Raw genomic sequence first — 26,531 nt, forward strand, 5'->3', positions numbered from 1 at the left:
CGATTTCTTCATGGAAAATAATTTCATTAATGAATACTAATCAACAGCGGTTTTCATTATGCTTATCAAAAAATTTTGTAAATATATAAATTGAACCACAATGAAACAGTTATTTATAGTTTAAAACATCAATAGCGTGATGGAAAGCAAAGGTATTTGGATTGTCAGTCAACAAATCCAGTCTACATAAAGTGTTAGATAGTTAGTTTGTAGCTTTTGGCACAAAAGAGAAAATGTTAAACTCCGTTTTTTCGAAACTGTGGCTTTCTTATTTTCCACCAAGGAATATAAAAAAGCCATAGTTTAAGTGTCTTACATTTGAAGCAATGCGATGATTTTAAACTATATACATATATTCTTGTCGTGAACAATTATAATGGCTTTAGAACAGACATATAACAAATATTTTAAAAGTTATTAAACTTTTTAAAAAGCGTCAATTTGGCGACATTTCCCCCCTAAATGAAAATTGTCAAAATAACTACCTTATTCACATTTTTATGAGCCCAGAGGTAAGGCAGCATTGGAGTAAAATTTTAAATATTAAAAATTAAACCACAAACACTGTCTATTTTCACAAAGCGTTCGTGAATAGCTCTGGCTTTAGATAGGATAAACTTCACCTAACAGTTATAAGTTAACAGTTGCAAACTCAGAACAGTTATAAAAATAGCAAATTATTCGCAAAGAAACGTAATTTCATATTGCAACGGAGCATTCGAAAAAAAAGCCTTAAAATATAATGTGACAATTGCTTTTTTAAAGCTTAAACCTTCGAAACAATAGTTCAATATATAGTTTTCTGTTACTTTTGAAAATCAAAAATCAAATCTTAACAAAACGAGATTCTCAAAATATTACAATTAAAACTACCATCATAGAGAATTAAAGTGAGAAAATAATATCAAGTAAAATACGACGCTTGGCAGTTTGCCACATTTTAATATATTTTGCATAAAAAAATTTGTTTATTTTAGTCAAGCTTAATATTTTATAAATATAATTTACTACGTAGTTTGATCACAATATAATAATCAATAATATAATATCACTTATTCCATTAGTTGAGTTGGTTGGTTAGTTGAAGTTTATTAGCACAAGAGTCAGAATACATTAGTTAAGAGCTTTGGTATATTCATTTAGCTATTGTTATCAATTACATTCATTTGTTATGAAAAAACGCATCAACGACCTTATCCGACTTACAGAAGTATAAATTTTATTTGAAATAGTTCTTATCAAACTGAATTGTTTATCATTTTTAGATAAGAATGAAATAAATTCATATAAAAGATAACAAATTCGTATAAATTTATGTTAAAAAAATTGTTTTATTTCGTAGTAGATCTCGGTTGAGAATATTTCTCTTGAAATAATATCTTTTCAAATTTATTTCTGTCGTTGATATTTGCGATGAGTAGCATTTACTTTGGTGCGTCCGATATTCTAGGACCGTGGATAATTGGTGTAGTATCCTTCATTTTTGTAATATTGGGCGCGTCTATATTTTATGCCATTGGTGCAGCAGTCAAATTGCGACACAGGTTAGAAAAGATTTCAAGTTATGTGCAAGAAGAACATAATAAAATATTAGAACAACAAGAATACGACAAATCAAGTCTATACGAGGAGTACGAGCAGGCTAAACTCATATCTTTGGACGAGTGATATTAGAAGTAATTGCTTACTTTCAACAATTCTGTGTAGTTTATATTCAACCAACGAACTGGCCAAAATAAATCATCCCAAGCATTTTTCCAATAATATAGTACTAGATTTGCTATGGTAAGTTCAACGTTTTCGTTTAATTTTTCTAGTGGCAAACTTTCCAGTGGTATATATACACTTATGGACAAAAAAATTAGCGCACGTAGAAGGAGTCGTCAAAATGAAACGAAATTTTACATACGTAATGACTACTTTGATATAAGTAAATGATTAGAAAATTAAAGGAAAAGGATAATTTATTTCAGAGAAAAGGGCAAAAGAACGGAGGAGTTAGTACCCCGTTGGACCCTCTCTAGCGCGAATGCATGATGCGATACGATCGGGCATTGAGACATACAAGTTCTGTATGATGTCTTGAGACATTTCGTTCCATATTTGCGGTAACCTTGCCTCTAGTTCGTTCAAACTCGTGGGATGCCCAACTCGCCGTCCCAAATGATCCCAGATATACTCGATTGGAGACAAATCTGGGGATCGGGCAGGCCAAGGAAGGGTAATAACAGTACGGAGATAGTCTTGTGACACCCTTGCCGTATGAGGCCGAGCATTGTCTTGCAGAAAAATGGCTCCTGGAAGCCGTTGCATGAGTGGCAACACATGTGGTTGCAGAATTTCATGGACATACCGCTGGGCTGTCATGGTGCCACGGAACAATACTAGGGGGTGACCGTGTATTGTAGGCATGGCCCCCCATACCATCACACGAGCTGTGGGAGGGGATTGAGGCGTTCACCACGGGGTCTCTACACACGAACACGATTGTCATCACTGCTGAGATTGAATCTGGATTCGTCGCTAAAGACGACCTGGTTACATTCTGCTGCAGTCCTGCTTCTTCGTACACGGCAAAACTCCAAACGGAGGAGTCGATGGGTGGGCGCAATTATTTCTTGGTGCGCTAATTTTTTTGTCCATGAGTATATATATATATATATATATATATATATATATATATATATATATATATATATATATATATATATATATATATATATATATATATATATATATATATATATATATATATATATATATATATATATATATATATATATATATATATATATATATATATATATATATATATATATATATATATGTATATATATATATATATATATATATATATATATTAGCATATTGTTGTTGATTAATTCAATGCGTCTGTACAGATAAGTTTTTTTTTTACTATGTCAGCTCTTTAATGTTCTCGTTTTTAAGACATTTTCATTATTGCTCATTGTTGCGCAGTTGTCAAAACTATTTTCAGTCCAGTTTATTACTTGAGTAATTTAAGGAAAAAAATAAAATAAGGGCAAAATATAAATCCTATTGAAATATGTCCTTCAGTATACACTAAAACATATCTAGAATGGATTTTGGATCAATGAATAAAAAATAATATTTTTTTCAAAATTTCGAATAGGGCGGAGACGTGAACTTGTTCGAAATTTTTGACTTTGTAAATACTTAACTTAGATTCCAGGACCCCTCTGGTCATTCTATTGTCTCATTCGACGTTTGAAATTTCAATTGTAGACGAAATTGCTTAACACTCTAAAAAATGTTTTTCAGAGCAGCAGTCAAAAAATAAATAAATGAATAAAACAAAATAAAATGAAATATAAAAATTAATAAATGAATAAATAAAAATGTACTGCTTTGAATTTTTTAGAAAGTCTTGATGAATTATATATTATTATACTTTTTTTCAATCTAAGAGCCATAACCATTATTTTACGTAAAACTAATTTTAATACGACATATTTTAATTTGACATAGTAAACATTCTGACGTAGTAAAAAAAAACTTATCTATACAGACGCCTTGAATTGATCAACAACAATAACAATGTACTGTATCACTAAATGAATAATCCCCAGAAACTGAAGAGGGAAGATAAAAAATTCATTATCGTCAAAAAATATGAAAATGAAAGTCAACATGTTTTGAGCTCTCAAAAATTTACGCCAGGAGTCATGAACGTCTGGAGAGCCCTGGGAATGGCAACGTTTGAAGCAAAAGTTTGGCGAGCTAAAAAAAGGCACCGATTTTTAAGACTCGGCAGACGTGAATGAAGAAAATTAAAGTGATTTAAAATTAAAAAAAAAAAATTGTATGGTTGCGAACGAAGAAGGAGAAATAAAAACGATAAAAAAAAAACTAGAGAAACCGTGGTAGCCGAGAGTGAAACAGGGAATGAATTCTTCGCCAGCGAATTCTTGGCTAGTTTATAAGCTAGACGGGTTTTAAAATTCAGACTAAAGGAACACGGCGATTAAGTCCCTTTTCAAGAATGCGATAAATCTATTGCTACTCATTCTTAGCATTTTTGGGATAAATTTAATCTCAATAATGCTAAAATTCTAACCACCCCTGCCACATCAGCTCATCTTGATACCCGGGAATCTTGTTTAATATATGAGTGCAGATTCCCTTGTTAACGATATTAGTTTCGCACCATCTTCCATGGAACGCGGAAATGCATTTTGCCATAATTTGCCTTTTCCGGCTATTGCAGTTTTCCTACTTTTGCTTACGTCAGTATTTAATTTTTTAGTTTCTATTTCACTCTTGGGGTACTGCGGTTCTTCCAGTGTCATTTTCCACTTCCATTTATGCTTTCTCGCATGCAACTTCGCATTTCAGTATTTGGTGATCGTAACTGTTGAACATGTTGAGCGACATTTTGTCGTGAATAAACGAAAAACCGTTTCAGAATGTATCAAAACATCAGGATGCTATTTTCAAATTATCTTTATTTACGGAAAGCCACGTAAGTTACATGTTTGGTAGAATGAAACGATTTCTTTAAAAAAATGAATTATACAATATTCTTAAATATACACATTTCAATCTTTATAAAATGTCACTTAACATCCACTAATTATTAAAAAAAGAAATGTCGTGAAGTATGCAAATCCTTGTAAATGAGCACTATGATATCTTCCTGATATTTTGCATTTTTTACGGGATCTTTTTCGCGATTTTCCCAACAATTCTGTATATAAGTAATGCAGATTTGGTTTTAGTATAAAATCTTCATACTTAAATAAGTTTAAAACAATTTAAAAAATGCAAATAGTGCCTCATAAAAAGTTCATGTGTTCAAATACTAAAATCTGGGAAAATTATGAATAATTTATAAATATATTCAATTTTTATTTTTAAAGGAGATGAAAACGAAAGCAATCTTTGCCTTTTTGAGCAGAAATCATCTAAAAACAAATCTGTAGCCTAGAAATTTCAAGATGTTTTTCGATAAAAAATTTTTTTGAACAAAAACGCCTTTCCGACCCAAGCTAATCCAAAAACGATGAATGGCTTCAGTTTTTATTTAATCTTTCTTTTGCTTGGTTCTCAGCTTGGTTGCTTAGCAACGGAGTATTTCTCGCTTGTCGATTGCGCAGTTAGAGTATGGTTATGCAAATTTTTCCTCCTTCTACGGTGATAGTCCTTGGCCTCTTCTTGGGGTGACTCCAAATATATGTAACTTCCTAGCACCCCAAATTTTGATCCAATTTTTGCTAACTTTTGTCAATTACCCTGTCCTATTTTGAGAATCAGGAAACCAGATATGTAAAAATAAATATATAGATGTTAATTCAGAGAAAGTGCGTTTATTGTGCCGGATTTTGTAAACTTAATTAATAGTTATCACTAATTAACTGGCATATTTGAAGTTACTGCCAGAAGCCATTAAGATTGACATTCAGTAAGTGAAATATATATATATATATATATATTATTTTTTTTTGCGCACTGTACATACACCGGTTCATCGTCAACTACAATACGCTGAATCTTGACGATGGCGGAAAGATGGCGTAACAGCCTCCTGCCAGGTTTTCAATCAAATTTTATGGCTTTTAGTAGAGCCAAGTAAGCTATTAAGGGCATTATATCAATAAATAAATTATGGGTCTTTAAGATGATATTTATCACTTCATCAAGTTACCTTAAATATTAAAGAGAGAACGATTTAATAATCATAATTTTTTCAATAATTTGACAACTATTATCAGACAATATCCGTCAGTGACAGTCAGAATTTTTGTAAATAAAGTTATTTTTATATAGCTGACAACTTTTTGGGTCTTTAAGAACGATTTTGATAGGTGGTAGTTAATTAATATTAAGGTAGGAAGAATTTTCTTAAAAATTAACTACTTTACCAAAGGAACATAAGTGTCGCTACCACTGAAAAAAGACCACTCTGACCTTTCATGTTGACAGGTATGCTTTTTATGTTATTTTTCATTTCTGGTGCAATAATTAAAAAAAAAGCTATACCGCGACGACCACTTGGTCTATATAGAAGTATGATTTAAATGAAGGACAAAGTATATGTATTTGCATTTTGTATTCAGGTGTTCTAGTCTCATAAAACATTTTGTTAATATATGTCTAACTGAAAACGTAATTTGTATGCTTACGTAAGGTTTCAAAGGTGAAATAGCTCTATAGATTTAGGATACGTCCAGTATAGTTTATGGTATTTCAAAAATCAAATATAAAAACCAAATGGAAAATCTAATTTAGATAATTTTTTCTTTAACAGGAACTTCAAAAATCGGATTCAGAAGTCAACGGACGCACTAAGAAAAACTTCCATGCAATGACATTTCGCCAGTTGTTTATTTTATTTCTAAACAAAGCCAACAATTGGATATGAACGTATATGCTATTAGTTTAGATGACAAAAGGTAATTACCTATTAGTTGAAGAAAGGGCTGAAAGAAAGTGTAGTTTTGTTGCCTTGCTTTCAATATTTGGGGGAGAGTGTTGAATCTTAAACCGCATGTATCTCAGACCAGAGTAATTAAAACTAGAGTGGACTGGAGGAAAAATTCTATAATTGGATAATGTAATCGGTACCTGAAACAATAGGTACTATCCTGCTGTGTTGTGAATCATTTCAGAATCTCTAGGCTAGGCCTTTGATTTTCCAGTGTCTGGTTGATTATTTTCATATCAATTTAATCGGAAAATAAAACCCAATTGCTCTTAGGTTGGAAAACAGAACTAAAGTAAGCAAGTACCAAAATATCACTTGCTTCAAGAGAAAATACCAAATCTCTTTAAGAAAAGAACAAAAATAAAAAATGTTTGTTGTATCGTTGATCAATCACATTATTTTATATCAGACCAGTCCACAATGTGCACAGCAGATGCTTCTGAATATTTTGCATAAATGTAATTTCTTGTGAATTTGGTCCTATGCAAGTTGATAAACTTTAACTCTATAAAACTTTCCATATATTCCAAGAAAATATTATTTGTTTTTAAGTATTTGATTCATTTGGTTTATTTTAAATAATGTAGGCCACTTGAAATCTTAGATATAAAATCTTGTATATTAACTTGTATTGTCTATATAATCTTGTATTGTTTATATAATCTTGTATTGTTTATAGAATCTTGTATTTTTTATAGAATCTTGTATTGTTTATAGAATAATGACAGTAATAATGACAATTATTTCGATGAATAGATTGCATTAACAAGATCACAAAATATTTTTCATAAAATGCTTTAAGAACGATGGTGTTAAAAAAGCTATGCATGTTTAACAAGATTTAGTACCCTAAGCTTTAAAAACAATCGAATTTTAAGATTTTTATTAAAAGTTATTCTGCAATTCTTAACTTTTTAACGATGTATTGTTAGTAGGTGAAATTCAATTTTAAGGATATTACATAGCAAGTTTAAGACATTTAAAACTATATTTTTCTGGCCATGCCCATTTTGTTGGCGTTTTGAGCTTTTCGAAGGTGCTATATTATTAAATTCAATTGAATGTATTGAATTTCATTAAATGACAGAAGTTTCAAAAGGAACATGCGACTTCAAACACACGATTTTGAAAACAGATAAAAAGGTAAAGTACATATATAAAATAAAATAAAATGTTCACCATTTTATTTGATTGACATGAGACAGAAGAAAACAAAATGATGATTTTCGACTGCATGAAGAAGAGAAACTCTTTGGATGTTTTCTTCTTGCTTGCTATTGTAGTTTAATTTTTTTATTAGATGTTAATTAAATTCAATATGGCAAAACAGTGACTTTGATACAGTGAGGTCTGGCTTTGATAAAGGTTGACTAATTACAAGGTATATTTTTGAATCATTTTACTCTAATAATTTTTATTTTGATTTTACTCAAATTATTTTTATTTTGATTTTACTCAAATTATTTTTATTTTGATTTTACTCAAATTATTTTTATTTTGATTTTACTCAAATTATTTTTATTTTGATTTTACTCAAATTATTTTTATTTTGATTTTACTCAAATTATTTTTATTAGTTCAGTTCAATGAGTTTAGGTAAATAATTATTTGTAAGTGCTGCCGGCCTCTCTGAGCAGGCAGCAAAGTTCTTTACAAAGCTGCTTACTGTCTTTTTACTTTACTTTATTTTTACAAAGTTGTTAACTGACTGCTTACTTTTCTGACTTTACGGACTGTTCACTTTACGGACTGTTTATTTTACTGACTGTTTACTTTACTGACTTCGTCTTTATTTTGGTTGTAATGTTTATTCAGTTGAAAGAATCATATTCGTGTTTCACTCCTTTTCAAATAAAATTTTCATTTAAATTCCATAAATAATTTTTGATAAATTCTCATAATAGTTGAGGCTTTCCCAGAGATTTTCAGATAAGAAAATATAGATTTTTTATCTGAAGCTTAAGGGGAGTTGGGGGGGGGGGGTCATGCGCGAATAATGCTAAAACCGACCTTTTACGATGTACATTTTCTCAGCACTTAAACAAAATATTGCTTCAGGGATTTTGCCCTGAATCTATACATTTTTACACTGTGATAACTGCTAATACATATCTTCGGCAGAATTTTTTTTTAATGAATTAGGAACTGATAACTTTAAATTTTATACAAAGTTTCATTATGTTTTATTCTATTTTGCAACTGTCGTTAAACAGCCGATCCAATTTTGGGTTTATGACTACTAATGTTGAATTTCAAAGCTTTGTAATTTTGAACCCAATCCAGAAGTCAATCGAACTCTTGAATCAAGTATTGGGAAAAATTTGCCTCCGTGGGGAACTTTTTGATGGAACTTACCCGCATTTGCGTTATATGGAGTGGAAAACCACGAAAGACTCCCACTATTAGCCTGACGGCAAGAGGACTCCGACCCATGATCCGTCAACCACTGAGGATATTTTACGTAATGCTGTGGTTAGTGTGAGCCGGGTGCGGATTTCGAATTGATCAGTCATCGCTGGGATTCGAACCTGATTCACCTTATCAGGAGGTGAGACCTCTGACCTCTAGCCACCATGGCTCAGCGTACAACCATTTGTCAGTATCGGTGTTTAAGTAAGGGGTTGGTGTTAGTACCTATCTGTTTTTTTTATAGAAATAACCTATCTTTCTCTCATAACTCAAAAAGTATTCCAGTTAACGCTAAAACATTATCACAGCATATAACTGATATAATCTTATATATCGCCAAAAAATTTCAAAGCCATATCATAAGTAGTGTCTTAGAAAAGGTACATTGAAAAAGATCAGTTTTATCATTATTTATATATGCATTACCGTCTCCCCTTAAACAATCTAGGGCATTTTTTATCATATTTTTAGTCTGAAAAATATTTTATCATTAACTCTAAAAAAATTGTTTAAAGATTTAAGATTAGTTTTTTGATCAAATAACTGGTGTTTAGTGCTTACGAAAAAAAATTTCTTTGGAATTAATTCGCAAACTTTAAAGTAAGAATTTATCTTAATTTTAGATTCATTTTCATCCATGTTGTCATACACTAAATACTTTTTATTAACGAACAAAATTAACATTAGTCTGTTTCGAAATACTTTACTTTAGGAAAAGCGATCTATCCAATTAAGCTGTTTACCCCGCATCTAGAGAGCTATGAAAGTTTACTAGTTGCATAAGCTTAGTGTAAATAAATGTAAGACAGGCCTTGTATAACAATTAATGACAACAACAAGTTTTCCGCTCACCCTTAGAGAAGAGCGGGAAACTTGTTGTTGTCATTAATTCCTATCTCCCGAGACTAATTTACCTCTTAGAAGTATCACTTAATTGTTTCCAATCTCAGAGAGAGTTTCTCAGCTACAAACTTATCACGAAAATTTGAATTAAGAAAATAATAAATTTTGACTCTTCTAACGTGTTTCATTAGAGTGCAGAAAATTTAAAAGTAAAATTCTTCGCATGCTAAATATAAACCTAATAAGCATTTTTTGCAACTAAAGTGAATTCTAATTTTCTTTTATTAAAGGTAACAAACGTACTTCTATTTAATTATTATTTTTCTTTTCAATTTTGTTTTAATGATGCAGTTGACATTGAAAAAATAGCTCAATTCATAATTTTTTATAAATATAATTAATTATCTTTCATTAAAATTTTTTTAGAAATAATTAGTGTTAAAAAAAGGTTTTTTTTTTCAACTTAATTAAATTCTAATTTTCACTTAGAAAAGTTTACACACGTACTTCTATTCAATTATTTCCTTTTTCGTTTCTAAACAAAATAGTTGACCTTCAAAAAATACTTCATTCTTGTTTTGGCTCTGATTTACTTAAGTATTTTTTTAGATTCAACTAATTTAGTGTATAACGAAAACAACAAAATATTAAAGATGTTGACTAAGTTTTTAGTAGGTGTCTGTGTTTTTTATTATTTACAGTTATGCATTTTTCAAATAGCTGTGGATATTTTCCTAAGCTGTTATTTTTTTTAGACAATTAGACTATAAACAATTTTAATTGGTAAGTAAAGCTGTTGTAATTAGTGATCTAAACTTGATGTTAAGATCTAAATTTGTGTGAATTAATAGTTCATCCAGGGCTGTTTAGAAGAGGGGATGAATTTTATACTTATATTTTTTACGAAGATTTATAGAGTGTTATTTATTTTAAAATTTACAATAAGAATTAACGCTTAAAACAATTAAGGTAAACTTCTCAAATCATTTCATTTATTGAAATTTTTTAGAGTAAATTGCAATTACAAAATAAAAAAAAGTTTCATAAATAAAGTTTTTACAATAATGGCATTTTATTAATCACCTTTTTAAAAAAGATGCACTAATTTTTTAAGAAAAAAAATACGTAGACTCAAAAGAGAAAAATTCTAATTTCAGGTTATTGCAAATCAGAACATTTAAAGTATCACTATTATATAAAGATTTAACAATATTAGATCATTGTAAAATAAATTTTTCTCCATTTAACATAACTCCCAGGGGCTCAGTTCAGAATCCGATGCAATGAGAACTGACGAAAATTGTGCAGATGAGTATGATAATTCAGGAATGATAATTGAAAAGGGGATGGATTCACCAACTAATCTAAGCCCTAAGAAAACAAATCTGAAATTGCTAAATAGTGATTAATAAAGTTTTATCTTGGAACTGTCGTGGGTTTTATAGTAATTTGCCAGAACTAATATTGACAACTATGCTACCATATGCTTTGTTTTGCAAGAAACGTTTCTGAAACCTTCTCATAAAGCAGCTATAAAGTTTTATTCTCACATTAGAAATGACTTTATTCTCGGAAATAAAGCACGTGGAGGAGTTTCACTTCTCGTATCCAAACAATACCCATTTTCTGTTATTCCATTGAGTACATCACTACAAGCTGTTGCTGCTCAAATAACAATTAAATCTCTAATTACTGTTAGCTGTTTATACTTACCTCCAAATAAATTAATTCCACAGATCGACATAGAAAATCTTGTTAATCAACTACCGACTCCGTATCTAATAATAGGTCATTTAAATGACCACAATACACTTTGGGGAATCAATATTTCTAATTCTCGTGGTCTTCAAATAGAAAAATTGATAGATGATATTCAACTTCGCATACTCAATACAAATGAAATTACCAATTTTCACTTTCCCTCAAGAGCTTACCATTTCATAGACCTCGCCATCAATTCTAATCATATTTTCCCATTTTAAAGTTTTCAATAGAGGATGACCTTAATCAAAGTGGCCATTTTCCTCTAATAATAAATATTTCTCAATCAGTTTCATACAGTATACAGCGAATTCCAAAATTACGTATATCTGCTGCCAATTGGTCTGTATTTCAGTCATCAATTGAATTAAATTCAGAACTCATAAGTAATAGTAGTATCTATTTTGCAGCACTATACGTAACTAATGCACTTATGTCAGCAGCTTAAAAATCTATGCCTTATACATCTCCGGAATTACCTAAGCATCCAAAGCCCTGGTGGAATAATGAATGTCTGCGAACTCGAACAGCACCAAAAAAAAAAAAAAAGGCTTGCAGGAATTTCTGTAAATTTTCTACAGTTGAAAACAAATTTAATTAATTTCAAACAAGCTTGATCAATAGTAATCAAACAAATCAAATCAATAGTAATACCCCTTCAAAAGAAATAGGGAAAAAGAACAAAGCAATATCCGGATATTACTCTAATTTATCTATCCCGCATTTAGAAATAAATGCAAACAAAATAACAGAATTAAAAGAAATAAAAAATATTGTTGCCAAATTTTTTTCGAATGCTTCAAGTCGAAATAACTACTCTCAAGTTTTTAAAAACTATAAGTCTCAAACAAATTCTCTAAAACCATCCCTATTACCAATTGACGGTTATAATTCAGAGCTGACCATGACCGAATTGAAAACATCCATTAATCGTTGTGTGAATGCTTCTCATGGGCCTGATAAAATTCACAACAACATGCTTAAACATTTAACAGAAACCCAGCTCGAGACTATATTACAGGTATTCAATTACATCTGGACCAAAAAAGTGTTTTATACAGCATGGCGAAAATCATATGTCATCCCTATTTCCAAAACCGACAAAGATACAAAACCCCCAACTAATTACCGACCTATTGCTCTAACCAGTTGTTTATTCAAACTACTTGAACGCATCATAAATAATAGATCAGTACATGTACTCGAATCTCGTATCATTTTATCTCTCAAATAAAGTTGATTTAGAAAATGTCACTCTACAATAGTTAATATACTCATACTTGAAACCGAAATACGAGATGCCTTTTTACAACGACAACATTTGTAGCTGTCTTTTTCGACATAAAAAAGGCTCATGATCGCATTTGGCGGTACGATATCTTGAAAGATCTCTTCATATACAATATAACCGGTAATATGTTTTATTTTATTCAACATTTTCTAACATTCCGAACTTTTTCAAGTTTTATTAGACCAAGTCACTTCTGATATTTTCGAGCAAGAAGAAAGAATTCCATAGGGCAGCAGCGTCATAAGTGTGACACTGTTCCTCATTAAAATTAATGAAATGTTAGCTTTATTACCACCAACAGCTAACGGCAGATTATTTGTTGATGATTTTCGTATCTCTTGCAGATCTTCTCATATACTCACTATAGAGAGCCAACTCCAACATACTATAAATAAGAATTTACAATTAGCAGATTCAAATGGTTTTACTTTTACTCCGATTTGGACGTCCTACGTTCACTTTGTAGAAAAAGAGGTATCCATTCCGATCCTGAAATATTTTTGAACAATTCAATTATTCCAGTTACAAATGAAGTTAAACTTTTAAGATTGATTTTAGACTTAAAACTGACATTTTAACTTCCTATCCAGTACTTAAGAAAGACATGTGCGACAAATTTAAATCTGCTAAAAGCTTTATCTAATTGTTCATGGGGAGCAGACACAAATTCGATGATCAAAATATACAGAAGTATCATCCACTCGAAACTAGATTATGGTTCTGCGGTTTATTCATCTGCCAGATCATCTGTTTTACGTTACTTAGATACAGTTTATAACAGCGGCATGCGTATAGCAACCGGTGCTTTTCGCACTTCATCTATTAAAAGTTTGCAAGTCGTAACGCTTGAACCATTTCTAATCTCACGACGAACTAAGCTTGCATTAAATTACACTTTTCATCTAAAGAGTCATCTTAATCACCTCATGTTTGACAAGGTTTTCACACCCGATTATGAATTCCTTTTTAATAATAGACCATCCTGTACTCCGACTTTTAGACTCAGGATGAAAGAGCTTTTATCTATTTTAGATTTAGAGGATTATGAAATTTTACTAGCATAGTAACAACTAACACTTTGGAATATAATGTATTTTAACACCATTTATATTTTTAAAAATCAGACAAAACAGGAGACATTTACTTTAATGTAACGACTAATATTTAATTCACATCGTAAACAGTATCAGGATTTTAATCCCATTTTCACTGATGGGTCGAAGATGGACGGTCATACAGCATCTGCAGTGGCCACGCAGAATGAAATCATCACTGAAAAACTCCATCCATCTTGTTCAGTTTTTACATGTGGAGCTCGAGCCATCTTATTAGCTCTATAATTTATCCTAACTCAAACACACAAAAAATGGCACATTTATACAGATTCTAAAAGTTGTCAGGCAGCATTAAACAATATTACCCATATGTCTCGTTCGATCGTAGTTAATGTTGTTTATACTTATGGAAATTTACTAAGTTTGAGTTATTCTGTGATGCTATCGTGGATTCCTGGTTACTGTGGCATTCTGGGTAATGAATAGCTTGACGAATCAGCTAAATTGATCCAAAACCTTTATTTTAGAACATTATCATATTCAGATATTAGAAAAACAATTAATCTTTCACTACAGTCAGAATGGCAAAAGAGTTGGAATGAGGAGACAAATAACAAGTTACACAGTCTTAAACCAAATATACAACCAGTAATGAAACAAACTTTGCCGAGAAAATACGATGTTATACTGAATATTGGTAATACTGCTTATTGGTAATACACGTATTACACATAAACATCTTTTACTAGGTGAACTTGCACCAGATTGCTCCAGCTATAATGAATCATTAACTACTGAACACATTCTAACCCAGTGCCACAAATTTAAATTTCTAAGACAACGCTATTTTCGCTGCAAATATCACATTTACCTGTTAGCGATAAACCACATTATAATCTTCTCTTTTCTTTAAGGACATTGGATTTAATACCTCAATTTAATTCCACCTCTTAAATTACTAGTATCTCTTATTTAAACCAAGTACACGTTTTTTAGACCAAGTTCATGTATAGTCATTTTTGGCTCTTGCGCCAAAAACACCAAATAACTAATCTTTCAACTTAAATAATTTTTTTTAGAACGGAATTTTTAAATAGAGAGCCGGAAGCGACTTCATCGTCCTAAACTCAGACATAATTACATACTTAATGTAACGCTATTAACAGTTTTGATAAACTGATAACTGAAAAAAAAAAAAAGAATTTTGATGAATGTAGATTTTAAAGATACTAAGTCCATAAAAGCGAAATTAACAAAATAAAAGAGAGAAACATCACTGAATTGCCTCAGGGCTCTGGGATTAGTGCTCACTTGAAGTAATTAAATTTTCTGAGAAGGCTTGTAAAAAATGAACTAGATTTGCGATTAAATCATTAATTGGCTTTAGAAATAGGCACTTTTAAGAACTATTATAACTTATTAATTAGAAAACTGTTAACTAATTTTGGTCTTTGGAATATTTTTGATAAAATTTTGAATATTTTTAATCGTTATATAGAACTAATTTTGAAAACAAATGTTATTAAAATTGCAAAAAAAAAATAAAAAAAAAAATGAAAGGTCTCTTCATAATAATAGAAAGGAAGAAAAAAAATAGAAAGGTCTCTTCATAATTACTTACTGTCGATAATGTGTAGAAAGGATTTAAATTATTTTATTAACTAAGGTGTCCAGATAGTAAAATTCCTTTAATACGTGTTGAACATTTTTTCTTCTTCTTTTAAACACAGGATGTTTAAAAAAATAAGTATTTATAAAGGATCAAATAAAAATTAAAATACCAATTATAAGAATTATTCATGACTATTTCACTCAAAAATTGAATTGAATGTGAAGTTTACTAGTACAAGGTTCATAAAAGAGCTTGTTACAGCAAGCAATAGGTTTTGAAACATATCAAAAGATAAAGTACGTAATGAAAAATTCTCCTTTTAATACATGAAACTGATAATAGGATACATTGAGCAGATAAAAGAATAAAGTACCTATTATAGGTTTTGTTTCATGAAATGCACAGAATTTATAAGAATACATAGGGGTTGCATTAAACGGTTTAGTACATACTACAAACAAATTTTCCTATAATTCTTTAAAAAGGTACATTCAAAAGTTAATAAAAATCTGATAAAATTCTTAACGCAATAAAGCAATTAAGTACAGATAAGAACACTAATGCAAGTATAGAAATATAATTCAAAAATCAAATATACACAAGGAAAGAAAAATTCTGGTGAAATTGCTGTTCTGTATGGTAATGACATTTCTTGTAACCCTCTTCCCCCATAATTCAGGTTAATAAAACTAAACTATACAGTATTTAAAGCATTTCGTAATTTCTCTATTCATATGGTTATGGCTTACAGGAAATTCTGTTTTTCAAAATTATAGTACTTATTACTACTTATTTAGTGAAAAATGCAAAACTGAAAAGTAAATTTAACCTAATAAATGGTTTACATACCCCGCTCCAAGGTAACATGATATAACTACAAAATTTTACCACATTTAGTAAATTTCATCACATACTATTGAACCATATTTTCGTAATTTTACCAAAATCGTTACCAAAGCACTTCGGTAAAAACTACCAAGCTTTATGGTGTTCCCAGAAACACGGCGAATTTTCCTATATTCTGGTAATTTTGACCAGTCTTTTTTTCAACACGTTTTTAAAGAATTTTAGTTGAAGTGGTACATGAAAAATTTCAGATAAAGTAGATGGTACTGAAGGGGTGACAATGTTGGAAACCGTTGCTCTTTAGCATAATGGCTTAATGAACACAACAGTTTAAAATTATTTCTTAAGAAAATAAAATTTAAAAAGAACGTACCTTCTTTTTTCTACTATTTTAGATTTATTATGAATTCCCGAGAAATCTAATGAACAAATAAGTAGCAACTTTATTTTGTAGCTCAGGCGTGTGTAATATTTGTAATGATACCGCATCATTGAACTTTATATTACAATAATAATTCAAGTTGCTCTCTTATGAGAACATTAATATCACTTGAAATACTCCTTTGAAAACGCATATGTAATTCACAATGCTTGTTTAAGAAAATGGATATAGCATTTGATTCTGTTTTTTAAAAGCTTTAAGTAGTAAATACTGATTATTCGTAGTATGTCAAAAAAATAAGCGAATTTTCTTATTGATTTCGTACGAGTTTTCTTCTTCAAGAGTAAATTAGATGTATAAATAATCGACCTCTTTTTTCCTAACATTGGTTGGTTGGTTTGTTGGAGTTTATTGGTGCAATACTCCGAAATTGCTATGCTGCGCCAGTCACTAGGTAAAAAAATTGCACTTTTATTTAAATTGATGAATATAGTCCTATTGTTTTGATGAACTTGATGAGATGGTGATGTGTAGGGTAACTAAGTAAGGATAAAATATCGGGATAAAACCTGCCTAAAAGTTTCTTCCTCAAATATTTGAATCGTCTGTAGTCTGTTATCATCCGTTTAATGGAAATGTCGACTTGACAACTGGGGGAAGATTTGGCTTTCGGTAAATGCATATGGATAAAACAAGTGTGCCCAAAATACGCAGTTTATTAATTTAACCTGGGTTTTGCAATCAACTGTTAATGTTTTACAATTATCAGGATTAGGATAAATTTCATGTAGTTTATTATTATTTTGTGTTTTCCAATGCTCTTTCTAGGCCTGATGAATTGAAGATTTATAAATACGTTTAAGATCCAAAGATGTTAAGAGATAACTGCTTAAGTTATGAAGAGTTTTAGCTATAATATCGGCACGGCCATTCCCAAGGATCCAAAAGCAGGCATGTATCCAACAGAATTTTATGTACTGAATCCTCGAACTTGAAATCTTGTAAAGTGACTTTGAGTTTTATGAATTATTGAACATTTTCCAATGGGAAGAACACAAGATATAGTTTGTATAAATTATCCACTTATTCATGTGGTCCGAAAAAAATTTTTTTTCATTGAAAAAGAGAGTTTTTTTGAGCTATGTTCGTATTTTCAAATGCGCACTTCAATAAGCCATGTCTTTTTCCTTAAAGATTGGCGCATATGTTCAAACCATTACGTCCATTTTCTTAAATGTATATTTTGAGCGCGACCTCTAAAATAAAACGTTCATCCACGATTTATGCTTGTTAGTAATAGTAGTTATGACAAATTTATTATTTTTCTGTTTTCCCAAATATTACATTGGTATTACAATTAAAGCAATCAATAAAGAGGACATTTTGAAGGAAAAGATTCTATTTTAACGCAAAAATATATAAATATTTTTTTTCATACAAAAGAATCAGTTAAATAAATAAATACTTCAAAAAGTAACTCAAATTAAAGAAGATTATTTTTATTTCTCAATTGTCAAATATTTGCTTTGAAAGGTATTCTTCTAAATTAATAAATTGAGATGGCTTATACTCCCGATTAAAAATAACAAAATATGATAGCTTAAAAAAAAAGGCAGGCGCACCGATAAAAAGAAGCAAAACGTAATCCTAGGAGAATAAATCAAAATATAAGCCAGAGGAATCTGGAATCATTTATTTGACTTCAGATGAGTTCCAAGTATCTAAATCTTTTTTTAAAGTAATGATTTACTTTTTAAGTAAAAAAAATTTTTTTTTTTACTAAACTCTCAGAAAGAATTTCTTTCTCCTCAATTTGAAATCGGAAGCACGATCTAATATTTTTTCCTTAAAAGTTTTGATTTTACACAAGCATTTTTCAAAACGTAACTTGTTTCTTAAGTAAACTTTTAATTTTTTCAATCCCAGATAAGGTTTTTACTTCTTATTTTAAAAAGTTTTTTCCTTAAAGGAGTTGCCTGAGTCAAATATTTACATTATAGTTTAGCTAGTATCCTTGAGTGAACTTAGGACAACATAAAGTATTTCTAATTAATATGTTTAGCCTCATTAAGTAAAGTTTGGCTGTGACATAATATGTGAAATTTAAAAATTTAAAAATGAATTGTAAAAATGAAAAAGGGGAAAAAAAAGATATAATTATTATTTAGAAGGTTATAATTGTAGTATTTAGTATTACGCATTATTACTGGACGTAGTATTTAAATAGTGCAGCAGTAAAAAAGGCTATATTCCGTAGAGGACTAGGTCAATATTAAGAGTCCGATTTATTTTAAGTGAGAGGTGTATCACTAATTCAGTAGGAGTGTTAACTTATCATTTTAAAGCACAGTGAAGTGATTTTGTTAAGTTATTATTTTAATGAACAGGAATTGAATTAAAGTTAGGATTTAAAGACGCAAAATCCAGTTGCCGTTTTATCGACACCACTTCATCGACAGATCATTTCATCGACAAGGTCATTTCGTCTACAGTGTCCTTTCATCGACAGGTCATTTCGTCAACAGGGTCATTTCGTCAACAGGGTCATTTCGCAGACAGGATCGTTTCGTCGACAGGGTCATTTCGTAGACAGGGTCGTTTCGTCGACAGGCCATTTCGTGTACAGGGTCGTTTCGTTGGCAGGCCATATCGTCGACAGGGCCATTTCGTTGATAGGGTCGTTTCATCGACTGGGTCATTTCGTTGACAGGTTCATTTTATCGACAAGACTATTTGTCGACAGGGTTTTCGCCGGCAAGGTTGTTTCGTCGACAGTGACATTTCATTAACTAGTCATATCGTCGATAGGGTTATTTAATTGTCACGCGCAATTCTGAAACTATTTTTAGGGTTTGTAAGGTTACGGGTTACGCCATTTCTTTTTCTTCATAATTTAGTTAATTTTTTCGTGTCTAAATTTTTAAAACTTAGTCTAAAGCGAAATGAGTATCCTACGCTGCAATTGCCAGAGAAAAAGCATTTTTTAAAATTTTTTTAAATTGCCTACTCTTTTTGCTGTACATCACGTTACAGAAATGAAACACTTGCACACTTTGTATTTAAGTTGCCGTTTAAGCATATTTATTTCTGAGTTTGATAGTTTCGATTTAATTTTATAATAAATTTTTATAGATAAGCATGGTAAAGGCATTTGCAGTAACTACTTTGAATGATTCTTTATATAGCAAGTAAAGTAAGAGATAAACACGGGAAAAATATAATAAATTAATAAATCAACGAGACATCAATCCGATATTGTTGGATACAGAAATAATTTAAGAACTGAAAATTTTATTTTTAATTCTTTTTTTAATAAACTGACAATTAGATGGGGAGCGTATAACGGAAACCTAAATTTTCATAAAGCAATGCTCATTTAAGAGCAAGGATTATTTTCAGATGATAACTAAGCATAATGAGACCTTTAGTCAACAGGTTTATTTTGTGAAATTGTTTTTAGTGTACTGGGTAGTTTTGTCGATTCATTGATTTTGTCGACTCATTGATTTTGTCGACTATATAATTTTTTGGGTCATTTCATCGATAGGATTGGTGAAAAGAAATGAATAAAAAAATATCGAACGAAACATTGAATTATGGTAAATAAAAAACAAGTGATTCAATTTACTGAGAAGTAAAAATAAAAGTTTGTAAAATCTTTAATTTGTTGCAGAGGACAAGCAACTATTTATTTTTGTTAGCATATCAGCGACGAGTTGTAAATACATGGATTAGAGCCAAGGTACATAATTTTATTTTATTTATAATATTATTACATTATTTTTAAAATTTCAATCTCTTGGTTTATATAACAGGTATATAAGTTGCAAATATGAAAGAAACTAAAACATTAATGAAATTCACCATCTTCTATATGTTTATATGCATGAAATTACTTTGATCTAGTTAAGATAGTGGAGCTATATATTTTAAAGATTTATCATAATTTTTAACAAAAAAAAAAACAATAAAATCTTAATTTCTGGGAGTTCATGATATGAACATAATTTCAAGTTATTGGGGGTATTTTATATTATATCTCCGAAAGTTATGCTGAATTGAGGACAGGGGTAAAAGGATATAAGTCTTACTATTTGGAAAAGTTTGGTGTTGTTTTGATGTTTTTTTCAATGCTGAATCGAATGAAATGAATGGAATTAATGTTGTTTTGCTAGAACTAATAGTTAAGAAGTAATGAGGGTTTCATTAATAAGTAATGAGGTAATTAAGTAATGAGGGTTTCATGTACACTGTTATAATTACACTAAATTTACGATAAAGTAACCGGCAGCAGTTAGTCCATCCAATTAACCGTTATGTTTACAGTAAAGAACATTTTTTCCAATAAGGTTTTAGAACCGAAATGACCTTGACGAAATGACCCTGTCGACGCAACAATCCTGTCGACGAAATGGCCTGATGACGAAACGACCCGAACGGCTAGTCGATGAAGTGATTGTCGCCGAAATGAATGCGACCCCCTTAAACAATGTGCCTTTCATATGGAAATTCCATTGCTTGTAAATTTACAAAAAACCTTTTTACAGAGCTCTTCAGTTATGGTATATGAATAATACTGCAGATCATTATTCAATAATATCTCTGAAATTTTATATTTTAGTACAACTTTTAATCATTTTAAATTATTTTTTTCAGCACTATATTTTTCTCAATAATCCACAGATTTAAGTTTTTTGTAGTTTATACTAAATATGACATTTATTATTTCTTTATTGAGTTTTTAATAACGTAAGTTTTAATATTTTCATGTGCAAAATTTTATCTATCGTTTTTAATCGTATTTTTCCGCTTTAATATTTTTTCAATGTAGGAGCATTTGTTTTACACATAAATTGTTTCTTCCTTTTTATGGTGAGCATTCTCGAGATTATTAAATGTTTAAATTATAAAATTTTTTTTAATATGGCTTTTTGGATCAATATGGCTTTTCGGATTAATATGGTGGATCGGAAAATTTGTGTGTGAGCTCACTATCTCTTCTACAACACTGTCGGTTTTATCTTTCATATGTTAAACTTTTATTATATTTTATCATAAATTTAAGCTTTTCCTAAAGAAAAACTAGATATTAACAAAAGTTCACGTTGCGTAAGAAAAGTAATTACTTTTCCTCCTTGTCATTCTCAAAGCTTTAAAGTTTTTTCTTATACTTTAATATTTTTCGTTTGAAATCAAAATATGTGAAATAAATATTTTAATATTTTATTCTTTTTGTTCAAAGTGAACTATAATAGTGACTTTAAATTTAATTATTTGCTCTTTCATCTCTTCCCTTTTAGTTTAAAAAAATATATATTTAATGAGGTTAATTAAAGAATAGTTAATCAGTACACATTTAATTAAATTTAATTACACTTAAAGATGAAAAGAATGATTTTTTAAATTTTAAATGTAGTTTTAAAATGCGTTAACAGTTAGTTGATAGAAAATAGATCTTTTTAGAACTAAAAAGAACATTCAATATTTTTAATTACGTAATTTTTCAAATGTGTTTTATAACTTTTTAGTTAAAATAAACTATAAAAAATGAAATCTTTTGTTTGAGATAGATCAGTGCTTGAAAAATAATCTGAAGATACTAGTACTACGTAACTGCCAAATTTGCACTTTTAAAGATGGATTTTCCCAAGCGGTAGTAAAGTCAGAATTGAAAAATTATTTCCAATAAATAATTTTCACGTACACGTAAAAAATAGACACTCAAATTTCACGAAACGTTCCTCGTTTTTGACGAAACAGTTTCCTGGGTAGCGAACATTTAGTCAAAAATAAAGTTATATATATATATATATATATATATATATGTAACATAAAAAGCTTCTATTAATCTTTTTACGTTAGTTTCTTTGCTATAAAACTTCATCCTAATTAATTATTCTAAACGAAATACTTTCTCACACTTTTAAAAGCCACATCCTGTTCTTAAATCTATTTTTGGCTCAACTATGCATTTAATTAAGAGCAGGACATATCTCCCTATGCTCTGTGTGGGAAAAGCTAGTTTTCTTTCATAAACCAATAGTAATCCTTATCACTTCCCTTTTCCCCTCAAATATAACAAAATAGAGGGAAATTCCTTTGCTACTTTCCCTAGGATAAAAACTTAAGCACACAGTTTTTGAGTGCGATTTGGAGCTCCGCCTTTGCTAGAAAATGTCTTAAATATACTATGTGAAGTTAATAAAATATTTTTTGCCTTCCAACTGCTATCTGCGTGGCCTAACATCACTCACCATGACTGCTACCCTTTCAAGCCTAGCAGGATAAATTTTGCAGTTGGTTTGGCACTTTTTTTTCACTGGCTCCATTAAAAAAATGCTTTTTTCAAATAAGTAAAAAATATATAAATATAAAAGGAAAGAAGAAAATAATGGAATGAAGTTTTAGGAGATGCCGGCGTTGCTCGTGAAACAGATATCCTGACTAAAAGAATGAGAATTTCGGGACTTTCCTTCATAATGGGTCCAGACGTTGCCTCTACACCGTTGTACCGGAATCGCCGTTAAAGAATTGATGTCTTCGCTGTTTTGGTTTCGTTTTCGCCTACCGTGTGTTACCATCAACAATTAGCTTCTTGCGGATTTACAGCAAGTGCTTGCTGTGTTGCCCTACTTGCTTGCTGCTTGTCGGTCTCATTGAGGATTGATAAAGGTTCAGCATATGATCGAATTGATTTCGTTTTCTGACGATTTTCTCGAGTGTTCTGTGTTTCCTTGAACGGAAGATGACCAAAAATGTGATCTCAAGTGGTAGCTATGATTCCGCTCGCGTGTGCGCGTGATTCATCAAATATTAGAAGTGATTTATTGGTGATTAATTACAGATGTGATAGGTATTTACTCTCAAAAGTTTAAGTTTTTAAACGTGAATACTTTTGAATCATTTACGCTCATATATTGAAATAGGAACATATAATTTTATGTTTATTGTTCCAAAAATTTATTCCGGTAATATTATATTTATCTATTAATATTTTTATTTTGATAATAGTTCCATTTATTGATGCCATTATTCAACGGTTTATCATATTATTTGTTTAAATTAAATAATGATATTAAAATTTAGTGCTATCACATATTTTTTTTTCCACTTATGATTCAGTATGATTATAGTTTTAATTATTATTTAAGGAATCACTTTTTATATTGCATTATATATCACAGTGTATAATATATTGATTGAAGAAGTAAAATTTAAATTTTTATTTAATTATGGTGTTTAAAAAAGCAAAATATGTGTTATTCATAAATTTAAATTTTTTTCCTTCTAAATGTTATATTTAATTATTGAAATTTATTTTGGTTATTTTAATGCCCTTACTGAGTGGCAAAAATTACAAATTTAATATGCATCAAAATGTAGAGGATAAACCAGACATACTAGTCTTTGAGCCTGACATTGGTGTTCAATTCACATCCTGGCTCAAACACTTCGAAAAACAAACTCTAGATGCTAAATGTAATGACGAATGGAAAGTTAGAAATTTTCAAAAATTCATTAAAGGTTCAGCTTTGAAATTGTATATTAATAACTGCCTTAATTGTAATTCATATCAGGAAATAGTTGAAATTTTTCAAGAACATTATTTTTCACCTCTCTTTGGCTTAAACGATTTTCAAAATTTAAAATTTTCTGGCCAAGCTAAAGACCTTAACTCATATTTTACTGAAAAGGTAGAGTTAGGTAGAAAGATAGGTTTAAGTAATGAACATATAATTGAGGGTCTATCTATAGATTTGCCTCCCCAAATTAGGACACTTTTGGTTTTAAAAGAACCCAAAACCCCGATTGAATGGCTCACAATTGTTTCGAAAATAATTCATGATGTACCTACGGTCTTACCCCAAACTGAAACTAAACAAAAATTACCAGAATCCAAATTTAATGGGTATGGACCACAATATCAAGGCTGGGTACCAAGGCGGCCATTCTTTAACAACTCGGGTAATCCAAATTATAATCCTCAACAAAATCAAAATTTTTCCCGGCCTAGTCAAAGTTATAACCAACAATCCCAATTTAGACCTACAATTCGAAATGAAAAGTTTCATATAAATGAACAACAAACAAGTCATTTCGCCCAGGCTTCCCAGGAGTTGCCTCCTAAGCCATGTAAATACTGTGATAAGCTTGGTATAACCAATGCTTATCATTGGGGCCAAAATTGTATAAACAAACCTAATATTTTTACGGTTGAGAATCAAACTCAGCCTAAACAAGAAAGTGACCAACAACAAAATTGTCAATTAATAGTAACTGGATATTTACAAAATAAAAATGAAAACAATATAAGTGACAAAAACCCAATTTTGACAAATAAAACTATCCTGTTAAACATTGATACAGGAAGTACTTTAAATATAATTCCGGCTAAGCTTTTTGAAAAACTTAATGTCCTAAAAGAAAGAAAAGACTTTGTTAATGTAAAACAAACAAAAGGTATTTTGCAACTTAACCACACTTGTACTTTAAATTTAAAAATTGGAGATATATCTAGGTCAGTGGAATTTTATATATTAAATACTGATCTACCTTATGCCATACTGGGTTTAAAGGAATGTAATGGGTTTAAATTAGTGATAGATTGTGTTGAACGAGTTGTAATGCAAAATCAGAGAAAGCTGATAATTTTTTCGGATTATAAAAGCAACTTGTCTTTACATATTTCTCCTGAAATCCAGGTTAATGATTGCAACAAAAATACCAATAAAGAAAATAAAGCTAAGTATAAAAATAAGGAATGTAAAAACAAAAGAATGAATGTTAAATCAATTAAAAATAAACAAAATGAAATGATTATGGAAAATAAAATTTTGGACATGAAAGTAAACAAAAATAAAAATTTAAACAAAGAGAATTTAAAGAAGAATAAAATAACAAATAGACTTAAAAATAAAGATTTAAATAGCAAAACTGAAAATAATCTTGAGTTTTCAAATGTTCTTGAGACTAAATGTGATAATGGTGCGCAACATTGTCAAAATCATGTTGACGGAATTATGCAAATTCATGATGATGAAAAAAATTCCCAACTTCAGGAAATTTTAGAAGATTTTTCAGATATTTTTGCTAAAGATAAATATGATGTAGGGACAATAAGAATTGAACCTCAAAGGGTAAGATTAACATCAGACTTACCAGTATCCTTACGAGCATACAAAACTTCCCCAAAACAACAAGAGGAAATAGATAAACAAATTGAGGAATTGTTAAAGCATAATATTATTAAAGAAAGCTCTTCTCCCTATTCTGCTCCAGTAACTTTAGTTTATAAAAAAGATGAAAATAAAAAAAGTAGATTGTGTATAGACTTTAGAAAATTAAATCAAATCACTAAATCGGATGCAGAACCATTACCTCTTATAGAAACTCTTATAGATAAATTAGGGAACAATGTTTATTTTAGTAGACTTGATATGGTAAGTGGTTATTGGCAAATTCCAATCAACCCTGAAGACACTGAAAAACTTGCTTTTGTCACCAATAGTGGGTTATATGAATGGTTAAGATTGCCATTTGGGTGGAAGAACGCCCCTAGTATTTTTCAAAGAACAATACGTAGAATACTCACTAAACATAAAGTTTCATTTGCAGCTAATTATTTTGATGATATCATAATTTATTCTAATAGTTTTGAAGAACATTTAAATCATCTAAAGGAAATTTTTGAAATATGTAGATTTGAAAATTTAAAATTAAGACCTTCTAAATGTTCTTTTTTGCAAACTAAAATTCAATTTTTGGGTTATGAAATATGTCATGGTGTAGTAACTCCTGATAACAACAACATTGAAGCAATTAAAAACTTGAAACCTCCAACTAATGTTAAATCTCTTCAACGATTT

The 26,531-nt window shown here is 29.9% G+C and overlaps 1 protein-coding gene and 1 long non-coding RNA gene across 2 annotated transcripts in view; one reads left to right on the top strand and one right to left on the bottom strand.

Annotated features, from left to right (window-relative positions):
* Positions 1–26,531, bottom strand: part of LOC107452624 (uncharacterized) — a 76,752-nt gene that overhangs the window by 9,583 nt on the left and 40,638 nt on the right. The window lies entirely within an intron of this gene.
* LOC147801263 (uncharacterized) lies at positions 1,330–7,245 on the top strand. The gene is made up of 2 exons (XR_015430322.1): positions 1,330–1,785; positions 6,290–7,245. It is a non-coding gene; the product is annotated as an uncharacterized LOC147801263 (long non-coding RNA).

The sequence above is a fragment of the Parasteatoda tepidariorum genome, chromosome 11, assembly GCF_982258835.1.
Source record: "Parasteatoda tepidariorum strain Cologne lab strain chromosome 11, Ptep-v5.0, whole genome shotgun sequence".
Lineage (NCBI taxonomy): Eukaryota > Metazoa > Arthropoda > Arachnida > Araneae > Theridiidae > Parasteatoda > Parasteatoda tepidariorum.